A 15,295-nucleotide genomic window follows, 5' to 3' on the forward strand; every position below is an offset into this window, starting at 1 on the left:
TGATGGTTTAAATTTCCGCAAACTCCCTGAAGGCAGGAAAGAGGTGCTACTCAGCTTGCTTGTCTACTGCCCCTTCTCCAGCCCGGAGTCCCGGAACACAGCAGTCACTCAGTAAATATTGAATGGATTGGATATCCAATTCATTATTTTCTTCTAAAAATCCTGAATTAGGTCAACGAATGTACATACGAATTTTAAAATAGTGTATTTAGTGAAGGATTTGTATCTCCAAACTGTCAGCTCCTGCTGGGAGCTAGGATGGAGGGCCTCTGTCCCTCTGAGACGACCACTACCAGGTGGCTCCCCCACCCCCACCCCAACAGCCCTCTGGGGCCGCCGGAGGACAACAGGGTGGGGAACTGCCTACCGCCTCCTTCGCGCACGCGGGGAGCGCATTGAAGTTCAAAGGCGCGTGTTTACCAGCAAACAAAGCGCGTCGTGGTCTTGGTCCCAGGGACCAGCTGCGGTCCCCTCAGAAGGGACGAGGGCCGCGGCGACAAATGGACATTCCGCACGCTGGCAGAGGGACATCCGATCTGCCGCCCCACCCCCGGCTCCAGCGCCTGTTCTCCGCGCGCCGGGCCAGCAGCCTGGGGGCCGCGGTCCGGAGAACTTTGCCCGCCCGGCGGGGATGGCCGGGCAGAGGGTGCATTAGGGAATTCCCAGGGGCAGGTGGCCACTCCCGCTACAACCCCGACCCCTGCGCCTCCGAGGAGTTTCCGGGAGCGAGGGCCGGGCGGCGGCCTGGGGCCGGCCGAGCGGGCGGAACAAAGGGAGCCTGCGGGCCGGGAGGATGCTGCGCTCGCTCCCCTGCACCCCACCCGGCCCGCTCCCGGGCGCTGCCTCGCGCGCAGGTAGCCCGGCCTTCGGCGCCGCGGTAGGGTGTGTCGCAGCGGGGCCGCACAAAGACTCACTTCCGCGGGGCCTAGTGCCCCGACCCCGGCCCCGCAGCTCACAGCATCCCCGCCGTCGGCCAGGCCCGAGTGCCAGCGGCTGCGGCGCGCGGTGCCGGGCGGAGCCTGTGCAGGTGACCCTCGGAGGACCGGGGCTGGCTGGCAGCGGCGGCGCGGACAGGCGTGCCTTTACAGGCTACCGCGACGCCCCAGTCTACGATCACTTTGTGCCAGCAGCGGGGCTCGGCTCGCAGCCGGGGAGCGCCCACCTTGTACCGTTTGCGCCGCCGCCGCCAGGCAGTGGGGAGTGGTCGCGGAACTTCCCGAGGCCAGCTGCCGCCCGCTAGGTGAGCACGGCAGCGAGGGGAGGCCGGAGGAAGCCTCGGAGGCGGAGGGGCGGGGGGCAAGGGGTGGGCGCTGGGGAGCGCTGGGCGGGGCGCGGCGCAGGCTCTGCGCGGGGGCTGGGAGCAGGGAGCCGCCGCCTGGAACAATGAGGCGCATCGCGCCGGCCCGGAGGCCGAGTCCCCCGCGCTCGTTTTCGCCGCTCAACACCGAGCGAACAGGACCAGAGAATACCCCGCCGGCCGCCCGGGACGCGAGCGCGGGTCGCTGGGTCTCTGGGTCGGCGCCAGGAGGCTGCTCGGCGGAGGCGGGCTGCTGCTGCGGGAGCCGCTGAGCCGCGCGCGCGTCTGGCGCCCGGGCCCCGGCTCTCTGCTCCAGTCCGTGCAATTGTGGGAGCGCGTGGCGCGCACCCGAGCGGCCGCGGGAGAAGAAGATGTGACACGCTCGTCCCCGACTCCACGCCACGGGGTCGGGCGCAGGGAGGCGCGGCGTACGGAAAAGGTGGGCGACCGAGGGCTCGGGGTCGGGCGGTGCCAGACGGCTGCCGCTGGGTCGCCGGAGCCGGGCGCAACTCCGCACCGAGTTAGACTCGGCGACCCGCTCCCAGACCTGTGGTGGGGTGTAGGGGGAGCGCTGAGGACAGTTTTGGGGGGAGAAGCAGGAAATTCCTCGAGAGGTGAGCCCACCGGAAGACTTGCGCTCTGGGGATAGGGGGACACAGTGTGCCCCTCAGTGACACTGATCTTTAATTTTGGCTCTAGAAGGGGCTTCGAGGTCTTTAATTGTCTTCTCGACCCCACCCGCAGGCACAACTGCGCTTCTTAAAGTCTAAAGTGCGTTGCACTGATCTCTAGTTTTCTGTAGCTGAAACGTTTGGGGCAGAAGGATCTTGTGAATCCTGAGCAGTGGGGTGTTCGTTCTTGCGCACTGGCGCGAGGAGGGCGGCTTCGGAGTTGTCCCACTTTCCACCGTGTACCGAAAGGAGATTTGATGCATTCGGGGATATGGAATGCAACGTCCATCTCCTTCGGATTTTGCGATGCAGGGGAATGGAGCGGAGTGAAACTCCTGGCTGGAGCTAAGCGGCTGCTGCCTCCTTCCAAAGCGATCCGAATAGCTGTTTGAGAAGCCGTGCTTTCCAGGAATTTAAATGAGACTTTTTGCGAACGCCTTCCAGGTCTCTCCCCCTGGTACCGTGTTTGTTTTGTCAGGCTGAACTTTCAAAGCTGTTTTATAATCCGAGAAGCACTTTGGGAGAAGAGTAATGCTTGGCTGGATTGGTTGTGAACGTATTTTTAGTGATCAGGCTGAAAAATTGAGGAGAGGCAAACCATATTTGGTCGGAATCTTTGCTTTGTGTGCGGTTGGCGTTCTGACCGGGAAGGGGCCAGCTGATCCCCAGCTCGGTTGGCTGTTTGCTTGGTGAGGACATTGCTGGGGGACTCGAAAAGCATTTTAAGTACTTTCTGCACATTTTAAACGCCTCGGGCGGGTTACTCGATAGTTACTTTTTTTTTTTTTAATTTTGGTCGACATACTTTGCCATATTGAAATAAAATTCATGACCCGTGGTTTTCAAAAATTGAAATGCTGTTGTTGCAAACTTGGGGTTGACGTTTTCTTTTAAAAGGAGAAATGATGTGTGGCCTTGAGCTTATTTTTACCCTGCTATTTTTCTGAAACTGGCAACCAAAATTTTTCCAACCCTTGAAGGCTCGCATTTCCCACATACATCAGGAAAACTGTTGGCAGTAGGGAGTGGGGAATGCTGGAAACTAATGGAAGAATTGCCTTGAATTTTACCGCTGAGTTTAAGAAAAGTCACTCAAACATGTTGGAATTCTTGATAAAATTTTTGTTGTGAGTGAGGTAAACTGGGGGTATTCCTTTCTGCTTGGTGCAGGTGAAGCTTCTGAAGCTTTGTGCTAAATCTCTGTAGAGACTGTGTAATGAACCTCAGCTCTTAGTGGGGTTCTGAACCCAAAGTTCAGACAAGAAGGGCCAAAGGTGGGAGAGAGCTCAGCAGAAACCAGCATTTGCTGAATGTAGTAAGTGGTACCTGCGATCTGAGAAGTAAAGAATTGAGGACATTTAGACTGTAGGATTCAAAGCTGAGATAATTTCACATCTGAAAATATGTGAATGGATTATTATGTAGAGAAGAGCAGGCAGCGCTGCTCAGTCTCTGATGAGGATAATTAAGACGGAAAAGTTTACTCATGAGGTGAACACATCTGTTGGGTCTGGGGAAGGATTTGTGGCCAGCCTGTGAGATAAGTTGAACAGTGAAGTGGTTGCTGAGAAATTCCTGTAGATGTTTGTTTCTGGAGCTCTTTTTTTCTGAGATTCTCCTTTTCCTGAGATGATGAAGTGTGTGCATGCTTATACTAACTGGAGTTTTATCCTCTGTGTCTACAGTTTATCCAAGTGTTTCTCAGTGCTTAAGTCTTTCTATAAATACCAGTTTATTTCTATACTTTTGTACCTATTACTTAGGTAAGCCAATGACAAGTTCCTTTCCAGAAACTTGGAGATATTTGACCTTTGAGAAACTTTTAATTAATGTCTAGATTTGTTGTCTCATTCTTGATGCTTTTGCATAAAAAATGTTTTATGCATTAATAATTGGGACAGCCTTTGTTTTAATATTCACCTAAGTATACAGTGTTTTTTCTCCCTCCTGGATCTTCTATTATATCATCTTAATTTGTAATTGCTTAAATTAAGTGAACTACTTTACTTTTCTTGCTTGAATGTCTTAGCAAAGATAGTGCCTTCAAGGTAGGGGTATGTCAAGCTTTGCAATTTTAATCATTGGACACTCCTTTAAAAAGAACTAGGGGATTAAATTGACAACTGACAGTAAGAGAAATAATTACATAGAATCAGATACTAATTTTGGAATCAGGACTGTGCAGGTGTAATTTACACAGCAGTTTTCAATGTTCTTAACAGGTTGGTGTCAAGTCCAAATCCTGAGTGTGCTGGAAGATGTGACCAGCTACTCTTATGCATAAACATCAGACTGTGGATTACTACATCTGCCATTTTTCTACTTTTGAGCGATTTATGTATAAACATGGGGCTTGGGCAGAAGCATGGATTTATTATGGCTCTTACAAAATCCCATCCTGATCTTAAATTCTAAGCCCCGTCCAGCCCCCCTAAATTGATGGGGAAGAGATGCAATTCAAAATGCATGGAACACACCTGGCCTGTGGGTGAAGTGGTGGCCCTAATGTAAAGGGTGTGAGACTGGCCCTAATGTAAAGGGTGTGAGACTGGCCCAAGCAGTCCTCAGCCAGTAGTTTGGTCCAGCCCTCACATCCATCCTAGACCTGCCACTTGGTAAAAGCTGGGTTTCCCGCAGTGGTCTGCCTACTGTCTTCCCTTGGCCGTAGGCAGGTTCCGGTCTGCCTCCCAGCATCAAGTCCCTCCTGCTTTGACATGGAATTGCCCTTTGGATGGACTGACATCAGAGCACCGCCACCCACTCTCAGGGACTTGTCTGAACAGACCTGTCCATACCCCTCCCACTTTCCGCTGCCCACTGTGGTCTTCTCCAGGAAAGAATCCCCAGTTCCAGGCAGATGTTGTTTCTAACAAGTGTGAGGGTTGGGGTAGCAGTTTTGCGCTGGACTTTCTCAGAGAATGAAGCAGGAGGGTGACCTCTCGGTCCCGAGTTCTGCACAGACCTGCATGGTTTTCAGGGCTGCCAGATGAAGACTCTGCTTAAACTCTCTCCAAGGTGTCTTCCAGCATGCGGATTGCATGGAATGGATAATTGTGTTTTCTGGCGTATTGAAAAGCTAATTCCCCTGCTCAGAAGAGAAGGAACCTTTAGTTATCCATACTGGACATCCCTTCCAACAGCCCATAGTCCTGGGGAGAGCAGTGACGCCAAGAATAATCAGAGCCTCTGCTTTGAGACTTTTCATGCCCCACCCTGCTGTTATGTCTGCACAGGGCATCAAGGGGCACCTTGGCCATAACCTGGGCCATGCTATGAGACTGAGCTCAGAAGGAGGAAGTGGCTGCCTCAAGAGTGAGAACAGAGCTGGGATCTGAACTTGGGCTTGGATGTCTCCAAATGCAGATGACACCACCCTGATGGCAGAAAGGAACTGAGGAACCTCTTGATGAAAGTGAAAGAGGAGAGTGAAGAAGTTGGCTTAAAACTCAACATTCAAAAAACTAAGATCATGGCATCCGGTCCCATCACTTCATGGCAAATAAATGGGGAAACAATGGAAACAGTGACAGAGTTTATTCTCTTGGGCTCCAAAATCACTGCAGATGGTGACTGCAGCCACGAAATTAAAAGACACTTGCTCCTTGGAAGAAAAGATTGTATATGATCAACCTAAACAGCATATTAAAAAGCAGAGACATTACTTTGCCAACAAAGGTCCATCTAGTCAAAGCTATGGTTTTTACAGTAGTCATGTATGGATGTGAGAGTTGGACCATAAAGAAAGCTGAGCACCAAAGAAGTGATGCTTTTGAACTGTGGTGAAGAAGGCTCTTGAGAAGGGACTTCAAGGAGATCAAACCAGTCAATCATAAAGGAAATCGGTCCTGAAGATTCATTGGAAGGACTGATGCTGAAGCTGAAGCTCCAATACTTTGGCCACCTGATGCGAAGAACTGACTCATTGGAAAAGACCCTGATGCTGGGCAAGATTGAAGGCAGGAGGAAAAGGGGGTGACAGGATGAGATGGTTGGATGGCATCATGGACTTGATGGACATGAGTTTGAGCAGGTTTTGGGAGTTGGTCAAGGACAGGGAAGTCTGGTATGCTGCGGTCCATGGGGGTGGGAAAGAGTCAGACATGACTGAGTGACTGAACTGAACTGAACTTGGGTGTCTCCAAAGGCCACGCAGCAACATGAGATACCACTCTGAAGAGGAAGCGCACTGACTGAGAGCTCCCAGCCCCACCCAGGCGTGCTGGCTCCAGAAGGTTGTCCAGGCTGCAAGCACAAGGCCTGGAGTATGTGTCTTTTGGAACCTGGAGGCAGATAGAAGCCTGAGTTGCAGCTGAAAGGTGGCCCAGGCCATTTGGGATATCCGGTCATGCAGTAGTAGGGTGAAATTCAGGCTCACGGGGTGTGACAGCAGTGACATTTTCAAAGAAAAATATAAGCTAAGATTCAAGAGAATTACCCCTGTGCTTTGAGGCTTCCCTAGTGGCTCAGACAGTAAAGAATCTGTCTGCAATGCAGGAGACCTGGGTTCGATCCCTGAGTTGGAAAGATCTCCTGGAGAAGGGAATGGCAACAAGCTCCAGTATTCTTGCCTGGAAAATCCCATGGGCAGAAGAGCCTGCCAGGCTACAGTCCGCGGGCTCGCAAAGAGTCAGAAACGCCTGAGCAACTAACACACTTTTGAGTTACTGGGTCATCAAAGAGTGCAAGCCTAGAAAGTAGCCTCTTGGATGTTTAGAAATATATTGGCTAAAGCATTAGAGAATACATCGTCAAGAAAAATCCTGCAGTGTCTTGGTCAGAAGCCTTTGTTTCAGAAATTTAAAGTTCACATACTTAGTCCTATGCCAGGCTGCTTCTAGGATTTGAGCCTGAGAGAAGAATGCTATATTAACTTTAGAACCATTGGTTTTCTGCGTTCAAATTATACAAATTTTTCAAGTACAGGTTCTTGCATGTTGCTAATTATTGTGGCTTCTAGAATGACTTTCTGGAGTAGGAAATGGCAAACCACTCCGGTATTCTTGCACAGAAATCCTATGCACAGAGGAGCCTGAAAGGCTACAGTCCATGGGGTCACAAAAGAGTTGGCCATGACTGAGTGACTGAGCGTAGAATGGCTTGGCTTTAAATTATATTTGGGAAAAGGTAAATCTTGTAGATACCCCAATAGCTTTCATGAATCAGAAATTAATGTGAAAAGCAGCTTCCTTGAAAGTCTATTGATGGCTCTTTTGCAGTGTGTTAAAACCTGTATTTGTACCTCTGGCCACAGATGGGTAGGAAAAAGTGCAATTAATACGGAATTTGTTTTATAAATGATATAGTTAATCCTATAGGTGCATGATTAAATGAATGAATTTGCTTTTCCTATTAGAAGAAGGGTCTTACTATGTAAATTATATTTTACAATTGGGAAAACTATACCCCTGAGAAGTCCCAGTGACAAAAAAAAAAAAAAAAGAGGACTATCTTTTAAAAGATCACGCAAGCACACACACACATTGGCACACCCTCACACACACTCACACTTAAATAGGGGAGGAACACATCCCGGGACTGATGTGACTCTATGTCAGATATGAGAGAGAATGTGAATCGTGACAAGTAAACGTTCCTGGCTGGGATTCACAGCTGCTGAGAAACAAACTCAGGATCAGAACCCTGGCCTTCTGACCGAGAGAACACTCTTCTTCCTGTATCAGAGATCTCTGGAGAATTCCACATTGTCAATGGAGTAGGAAGATCTCAAAAATGTTTAGGGTTTAAACTGCACTCTTTGTTTATTATAAGTAGACCGTGTGTTAGAGAACGAAATGGCAATTCACCCCAGTATTCTTGCCTGGAGAATCCCATGGACAGAGGAGCCTGGCGGGCTACAGTCCAGGGGGTCACAGAAGAGTTGGCTGTGACTGAGCGACTGCACAACAACAAAGACTGCGTGTGGGAACACGCGCTTTTTTCTCTCTGTGTGCAGCGTGAGGGTTCTTACAGCGTCAGCATCTCCCGGTACCTGGGTAGGTGCAGGATGCGTTTCATCCTCGGGACCAGATCCTGCAGTGGCATCTCCAGCAGGGTATCTAGGGTGCCCCTAGGGTGCTGGGCTGGGCCAGGTGACTGGACTCCTGGTATCACAACTCAAGTTCCCTGTGGGGGGAGGTAGATTCAGAGCAGGACTAGAGGAGGAAGGACAGGTGTGTGCTTGCTTTATACTGTGTTTTTACATGGTGGATGAAAGCAGGACTGAGGGTTGCAGTTAGATATTTCGACATTGCCCTTGTTTATCCTGTGTGCTTGCCAAGGACATTTTTGCTTAAAGTCCAGTCCGGTCACCTAAGTACCTCAAAACCAAGTGTCCTTCCTTTAGTGTCTGGCAGTTTGTAGGGTGAACAGAACACAGGGGCTGTCACAGGCCCCCTTGCTTGTGTGGGGAGAACAGAGGACAGATGGTAAAGTTCACACCAAGATACACAAAAGTGAATTTCACTTTCTGACTCTTTGCGACCCCATGGACTGCAGCCCGCCAGGCTCCTCTGTCCATGGGATTGTCCAGGCCAGAGAACTGGAGTGGGTTGCCATTCCCTTCTCCAGGGGATCTTCCCCACCCAGGGATTGAAGCTGGGTCTCCTGTATTGCAGATGATTCTTTACCAATTGAGCAAAACCTCGAGCACCTGATGATCTCCAGGTGCCAGGGCAGTGACATCATGGAACATATCGGGTCTGGAGCAGGCCTTCCTTTCTCACATTTTGTTAGCTACTTTAGGAAGTCAGACTTAAACCATTCAACTCTATTATTTGTATGCCTCCCTGAATCTCACAGAGAACACCTGAAAAGCGCCTCTCTTTTCATAATGATCCCAGATGTAGTTGGGCATCTTTGTTCCTTTCTTTAACAGAGCATTCAGAAGTGAGGGACATGTGTAGTTGGCCAGTAATTAGTAAATAAATTGGGTAGGACCTTCCCAGGGAGAGTTTACAAAAGCACTCATCTCGGATCCATAAACGTATCAAATCCTAACAATCAGAGCCACACACATTAGCAGCCCCTGGTGGGATAATAAGGCTGGTCCCCAGGGATGGGCTGGTGGTGGTTGTGGTTGGGCTGCAGTTTTTTCCTGCTTGCCCATGAATCATCTGTGAACAGATATTAAAATTTGGGAAAGGTCCCTGGGCAGGAAAATCAAATCTCAGCTGACCACAAAGAATTGTAAGTGCAGTGCTTTGAGTTCTGGCCCTCCCAGTGCAGGTGGAGAAGGTAACACACACCTTTGGTGGGAAGCCAGAGATGGTACTGTGCTGTGTCCCCAGCGGTGTGTCACACCTGGCCTGAATGTCACGCATGGCCATTACACGTTCTGCCAGCACTCCCTGCAGGAGACAGCCATGCAGACTAAGGGCATCTTCCCAGGAGGGACAGAGGGTCAGCTGCATTTGGAATCATGAGAGTTTATATGGTGCTTCCTGTATTTTCCAAGCATCTTCCCAGACTACGTCCTCTATGTGCTAAGCACTCTGCATTGCTTTCCCTAAAGGTCAAGTGAGGGCTCGGGGCAGCCCTGAGTGAGTCAGTTAATTAAAGGAACTCTTTCCATTACTCTGAACCCATACTAGAATGAAAATAAAGACTGTCACCAGTGGTTGAAGTTAGGGACTTCAAGTGATTCTCTGTAGTAAATAGAACATTGCAGGAGTTTAATGAAAGCACATAGAGTTAAAAAAAAAAAAAATACATGGAGCGTTTGAATAAACTGTTCTTGCTCCATTTAAGTATGCTTAAGATACAAGGGATGACTTGCAAATGAACAGAGAGGTACCTAAGCGTGGCTTTCCTCTCACCCAAGGAAGTCATTTTAAATCACTTTCATAATCCAGTTAAGTGGATTTTAATGACAACATGTGTGTTGGTCCTTAGCCGCCACGTTGCTGCCTGTGGCATTGCGGCAGTTCTGTCCCGTGACAACCCCCAGCACCAGCAACACTTGGAATCTCCACGAAGTCTCACAGACCCAGGTCGGTTCTGGACATACACACCTGGCAAAGGAAGCTCTTTGGAGGAACCTCCATCCACTGTTGGGCTTCCCAGGTGGCGCTAGTGGTAAAGAACCCACCTGCCAGTGCAGGAGACGTGGGTTCAATCCCTGGCTTGGGAAGATCCCCTGGAGGAGGGCATGGCAGATCACTCCAGTATTCTTGCCTGGAGATTCCCATAGACAGAGGAGCCTGGCAGACTATAGTCCATGGGGTCACAAAGAGTCAGATATGACTTAGCACTGCACCATCCACTGTCACAGGCCTGGGTTGATTCCCACAGTATTCAGTGCTACTGCTATTTGTGGTAATATATTAAAATTGAAAATCTGTGAAAACGGTAGGACCTTAGCTCTCTGCACACCCTTGAGCCCTTTTAATTTTCCTCATGAGTCACGCTGTGCCAACTTAATGAGGTTTGCATTACCAGTTGGTTTCTCTGCACTTTTTAATTATGTTGTTGTCCTGGACAAGGTCTTTGAAAACTGAAACTGGGTAGAAAATTCTCTTACTGGGTTCTGAAATCCTGATGCCAGTCAGGAAGGCCTAAGCCTGTGATCAAACTAGCTCACCAACTGGTGCTGTGTTCTTCTGGGAATTCAGAACCATGGGTTATTGAAGCTGGTTTCCAGTGGACCCCAACATTTCAGGAGAGTGTGAACTCAGCCTTGACCTTCGCAGTAGGCTGAGTGTTTTGCTTGTTTCTTTTTCTTCTTTCCAACTGTTTCAGACTGCTTGAGAAGATTTACTCTCAGGCAGGGAACCTCAAAGTCAAGACAATTTTGTGGCCTCCTAGAAACTGATGATGAATAATTCAGATCTTACAAGAGGTCCTGCCTTTCCCTTGTTTGTGCTGTGTGTGTGCTCAGTCATGTCAGACTCTTTGCAACCCCATGAACTGTAGCCCTCCAGGCTCCTCTGTCCATGGGATTCTCCAGGCAAGAATTCTGGAGTGAGTTGCCATTCCCTTCTCCAGGGGATCTTCCTGACCCAGCGATTGAACAGGTCTCCTGCACTGTAGGCAGATTCCTTACCGTCTGAAACACAAGCAACCCTGACAAACAGGTAAATAAAGATGATCTGTTTCCCAGGTGTAGAGGCCGGGCACCTGCTCTGTCCAGCTGAGCTGTGTATCAGGATGGGTGAGGGGCAGCTGTCAGGGGAGGGGGTTCCCTCGGAGTTCAGGGGGGTCTTTACCTTCAGCCTCATAGAGAGGATAATAGAAAAAGCAAGAGAGTTCCAGAAAAACATCTACTTCTGCTTTATTGACTACACCAAAGCCTTTGACTATGTGGATCACAGCAAACTGTAGAAAATTCTTCAAGAGATGGGAATACCAGACCACCTTACCTGCCTCCTGAGAAATCTGTATGCAGGTCAAGAAGCAACAGTTAGAACCGGACATGGAACAATGGACTGGTTCCAAATTGGGAAAGGAGTACCTCAAGGCTGTATATTGTCACCTTGCTTATTTAACTTCTATGCAGAGTACATCATGTGAAATGCCAGGCTGGATGAAGCACAAGCTGTAATCAAGATTGCTGGGAGAGAGATGCAGATGACACCACCTTTAAGGCAGGAAGCAAAGAGGAACTGAAGAGCTTTTTGATGAAAGTGAAAGAGGAGAGTGAAAAAGCTAGGTTAAAACTCAACATTCAAAAAACTAAGATCATGATATCTGGTCCCATCACCTCATGGCAAATAGATGGGGAAACAGTGGAAACAGTGACAGACTTTATTTTCTTGGGCTCCAAAATCACTGCAGATGCTGACTGTAGCCATGAAATTAAAAGACATCTGTTCCTTGGAAGAAAAGCTATGACCAACCTAGACAGCATATTAAAAAGCAGAGACATTACTTTGCCAACAAAGGTCCGTCTAGTCAAAGCTATGGTTTTTCTAGTGGTCATGTATGGATGTGAAAGTTGGACTATAAAGAAAGCTGGGCACCAAAGAATTGATAGTTTTGAACTGTGATGTTGGAGAAGACTCCTGAGAGTCCCTTGGACTGCAAGGAGATCAAACCAGTCAATCCTAAAGGAAATCAGTCCTGAATATTCATCGGAAGGACTGATGCTGCAGCTGTAACTTCAATACCTTGGCCACCTGATGTGAAGAATTGACTCAATGGAAAAGACCCTGATGCTGGGAAAAATGAAGGCAGGAGGAGAAGAGGACAACAGAGGATGAGATGGTTGGATGGCATCACCATCCAACTCATGTCCATCGACTTGATGGACATGAGTTTGAGCAAGCTCCGGGAGTTGGTGGTGGTCAGGGAAGCCTGGCATGCTGCAGTCCATGGAGTCGCAAAGAGTTGGACATGACTGAGCAACTGAACTGAACTGAACAATGATCCTACATGTAGGGCAGCAAAGGAGACACAGACATAAAGAACACTGGACTCTGTGGGAGAAGCCGAGATAATTTGGGATAATTTGAGAGAATAGCATTGAAACATGTATATTACCATATGTAAGACAGATGACCAGTGTAAGTTCAATGCGTGAAGCAGGGCACCCAAAGCCCTGGGACAACCCAGAAGGATGAGGTGCGGAGGGAGGTGGGAGGGGGGTTCAGGATGGGGGGACACATGTGCACCCGTGGCTGATTCAGGTCAATGTATAGCAAGATTATCACAGTATTGTAAGGTAAGTATCCCCCATCAAATAAATTAATTACTTGAAAAAAAAAAAAGACTCTGAGACGTGGAAACTTATGTAATCTGCCTTTGTGTCGCCAGCTCGAACATTCCTCCAGTAGATCCTGTAGGTATTTGTTGAGTAAAAGTCGCTCCTTTCATGGCAGACTTGGGCTTGTTGCCATCAAGCAGTGAAGTTCCGCCCACTGCCTCTTTATCCTCAGGGCTGGGGAGTCAAGGAGAGGGGCCGAGGACACTCCTTCCATGAATCGTGCATCTCACAGGGTTGTTATTGTACTCGCTCCCTGGTTTACACTCTTTGGCCACAGTTAACAAGTGTGGGAACAGGAACGTGCTGAGGTCAGCCATCTCCTTCTTAAAAAGAGAACTAAGTTGGCTTCTTGTCATGGTCTCCGCAGCTCCCAGACTCTCCCCTGAGGGAGGGCGGATGGCGTTTCTTGTGCTGGATTCCGTGCTCCTGCCTCCGTCTCCATCTCTTTCTCCGACACACACCTCATTGCATCCATACCTACACGAGCACTGTGGGGGCGTGGCAGGGGATTTCAGCCCCTGACCTCTGCTTGGAGGCTTGAACACTGATGCTTACTTTATTATAGCAGGTGCTAACGATTTATGAGCTGTGAAAAGTTTCTTTTCAGCACACCGGAGGTCAGAACTGGACATTTAATTTGAAACCCATATGGCACTGACTTGACAATATGGGGAGACCCTTTGTAAACTGTAGAGGGCAGTCGCTGTGAGAGACATGAACTCTGGAGCCAACAGACTAAGTTCCAGATTCCAGGCCTCTACTTTGGAGGAATTTGTGGTCATTATTCTTTTTTCTTTTCTTCTTTCTGTTCTACTTTTTTTTAAAACAAAAAATTCAGACTTTTAGAGCAGCTTAAGGTTCCCAGCAAAATTGAGCAGAACATATGGAGACTTCCTGCCTCACACATGCACGGCATCCTCTATTAACAGCATACCCCCAAATGGTATATTTGTTGCAATCTGATGAACCTACATTGATGCATCATAATGTCCCAAAGTCCATAGTTAACCTTTGGGTTCACTCTTGGGTTTATACATTCTATGCTGTTGATGTTCTTGTTGTAGTTGCTAAACTGTGCCTGACTCTTTTTTGACCCCATGGGCTGTAGCCCACCAGGCTCCCCTGTCCATGGGATTCTCCAGGCAAGAATCCTGGAGTGGATTGCCATTTCCTTCTCCAGGGCATCTTCCCAACCCGGGATCAAACATGAGTCTCCTTCACTGCAGGCAGACTTCTTAGCATCTGAGCTGCCAGGGAAGTTGAAAACTTATGTCCACACAAAAACTCAGCTGCCGCACATGGATGAGTAGCAAGGACTGGTGGTTGCACAGAGAATACTCCACCTCTGTTCTGCTGGAGCACACGCTCCATGGTCCTGGTCTCCCTTCTAGCTTCACTTAGAATACACAGAATCAAAGACACAACTCTGAAGACCTCCAAGACAGCAGCAGGGGAGCAGGAAACCAAGGCTGGCCCTTTGCACGCGGGTTCCTGTAGGGCTGCCTTAGGGCTCCCGGTTGTGTGCCTGTGAAGCCGGCCCGACTGATGTCCCATGGACTCAACCTCGGTTTCTCATCATGAAACTGAGGCACTCATAGCGCCCAGCTCACAGGTCATTCTTAGGCTTATCACTGACACAGCAGCACACTTGCAGCCTGTGAGCTCTACTCCTTCTACCACCGGGTGAGGCTTAAACACAGGCAGCTGGTCAGATGCAGCCAGGCCACTCAGTGTCACCTCCAGAACTGAGCAGGCTGCACAGAGGTTTCCGTAAGTCACGGAGGATGAATCTTATTAGCCCTCTGGAAATGAGTCAGTGCCTGTACAGATGAACAAGCAAATAAAATAGAGTGCCTTCAGCACTTTGAATAGCAAGTGATTTTATAAAAAGACAAAACCCGGCTGCCAGCCCCCGTCACTTTCCCCTGAGAGCTCGTGCCCGCCCCTGAACCTCAGCACCCTCACCTGTGAAGCGAAAGCCTCTGAGGATGATGGATCCCAGAGCTTGGACATCATGATGTAGAGTCTTACAAGAAGGCGGGACCTAAGATAAAAGTCAAGACATGTGAATGTGTGTAACAGGACATGCTGGGAAGAAACAGCAAACCAGCTTTATCATCACCATCCTGTCATCTGGGCATTGAAAGCCAGCAGCGCTGGAGACCCTCTCCCCGAAGCCGAGCCTTCACCAGCAGGACTGACACCCATGTGCACCTGTCTCTGCCATACAGACACCTGCTGTCTGGTAGCCACATGGCACCCTCCTCGAAGGTCTAAACTTGTGCTTCTGCATCTGTTTAAAGGACCCTGAAGCCCTCCAGGTGTCTGAACAACCAGGAACCCTGGCATGAATACCCTTGCAGAATAGACTTCTTCTGGGAGGGGTGAGGTGCCCCAGTTTCTGCAGCTCCCTTGCCAATGTTCAGGAACTCTGTGCATTGGTGCTCAGTCGCTTAGTCATGCCTGACTCTTTTGTGACCCCATGAACTGTACCTGCCCAGCTCCTCTGTCTATGGGATTTTCCAGGCAAGAATACTGGAGTGGATTGCCGTTTCCTCCTCCAGGGGATCTTCCTGACCCAGGGATTGAATCCACATGTCCTGTGTCTCCTACACTGGTAGGCGGGTT

At 49.3% G+C, this 15,295-nt stretch overlaps 1 protein-coding gene across 2 annotated transcripts in view; it reads left to right on the forward strand.

The window, feature by feature from the left end:
* The first annotated feature begins 552 nt into the window (after window positions 1-552).
* Window positions 553-15,295, forward strand: part of ST6GAL2 (ST6 beta-galactoside alpha-2,6-sialyltransferase 2) — a 59,694-nt gene continuing 44,951 nt past the window's right edge. The window contains exon 1 of one of the 2 annotated variants that reach the window (XM_070798764.1): window positions 553-1,240. The gene's annotated coding sequence lies outside the window, so the exon portion shown is untranslated. Of the gene's footprint in view, window positions 1,241-1,364; window positions 1,737-15,295 lie in introns of those variants that run through there. The other variant, XM_019970241.2, reaches the window with a different exon arrangement.

Source organism: Bos indicus, chromosome 11 (assembly GCF_029378745.1).
Source record: "Bos indicus isolate NIAB-ARS_2022 breed Sahiwal x Tharparkar chromosome 11, NIAB-ARS_B.indTharparkar_mat_pri_1.0, whole genome shotgun sequence".
In the NCBI taxonomy this organism is placed as follows: domain Eukaryota; kingdom Metazoa; phylum Chordata; class Mammalia; order Artiodactyla; family Bovidae; genus Bos; species Bos indicus.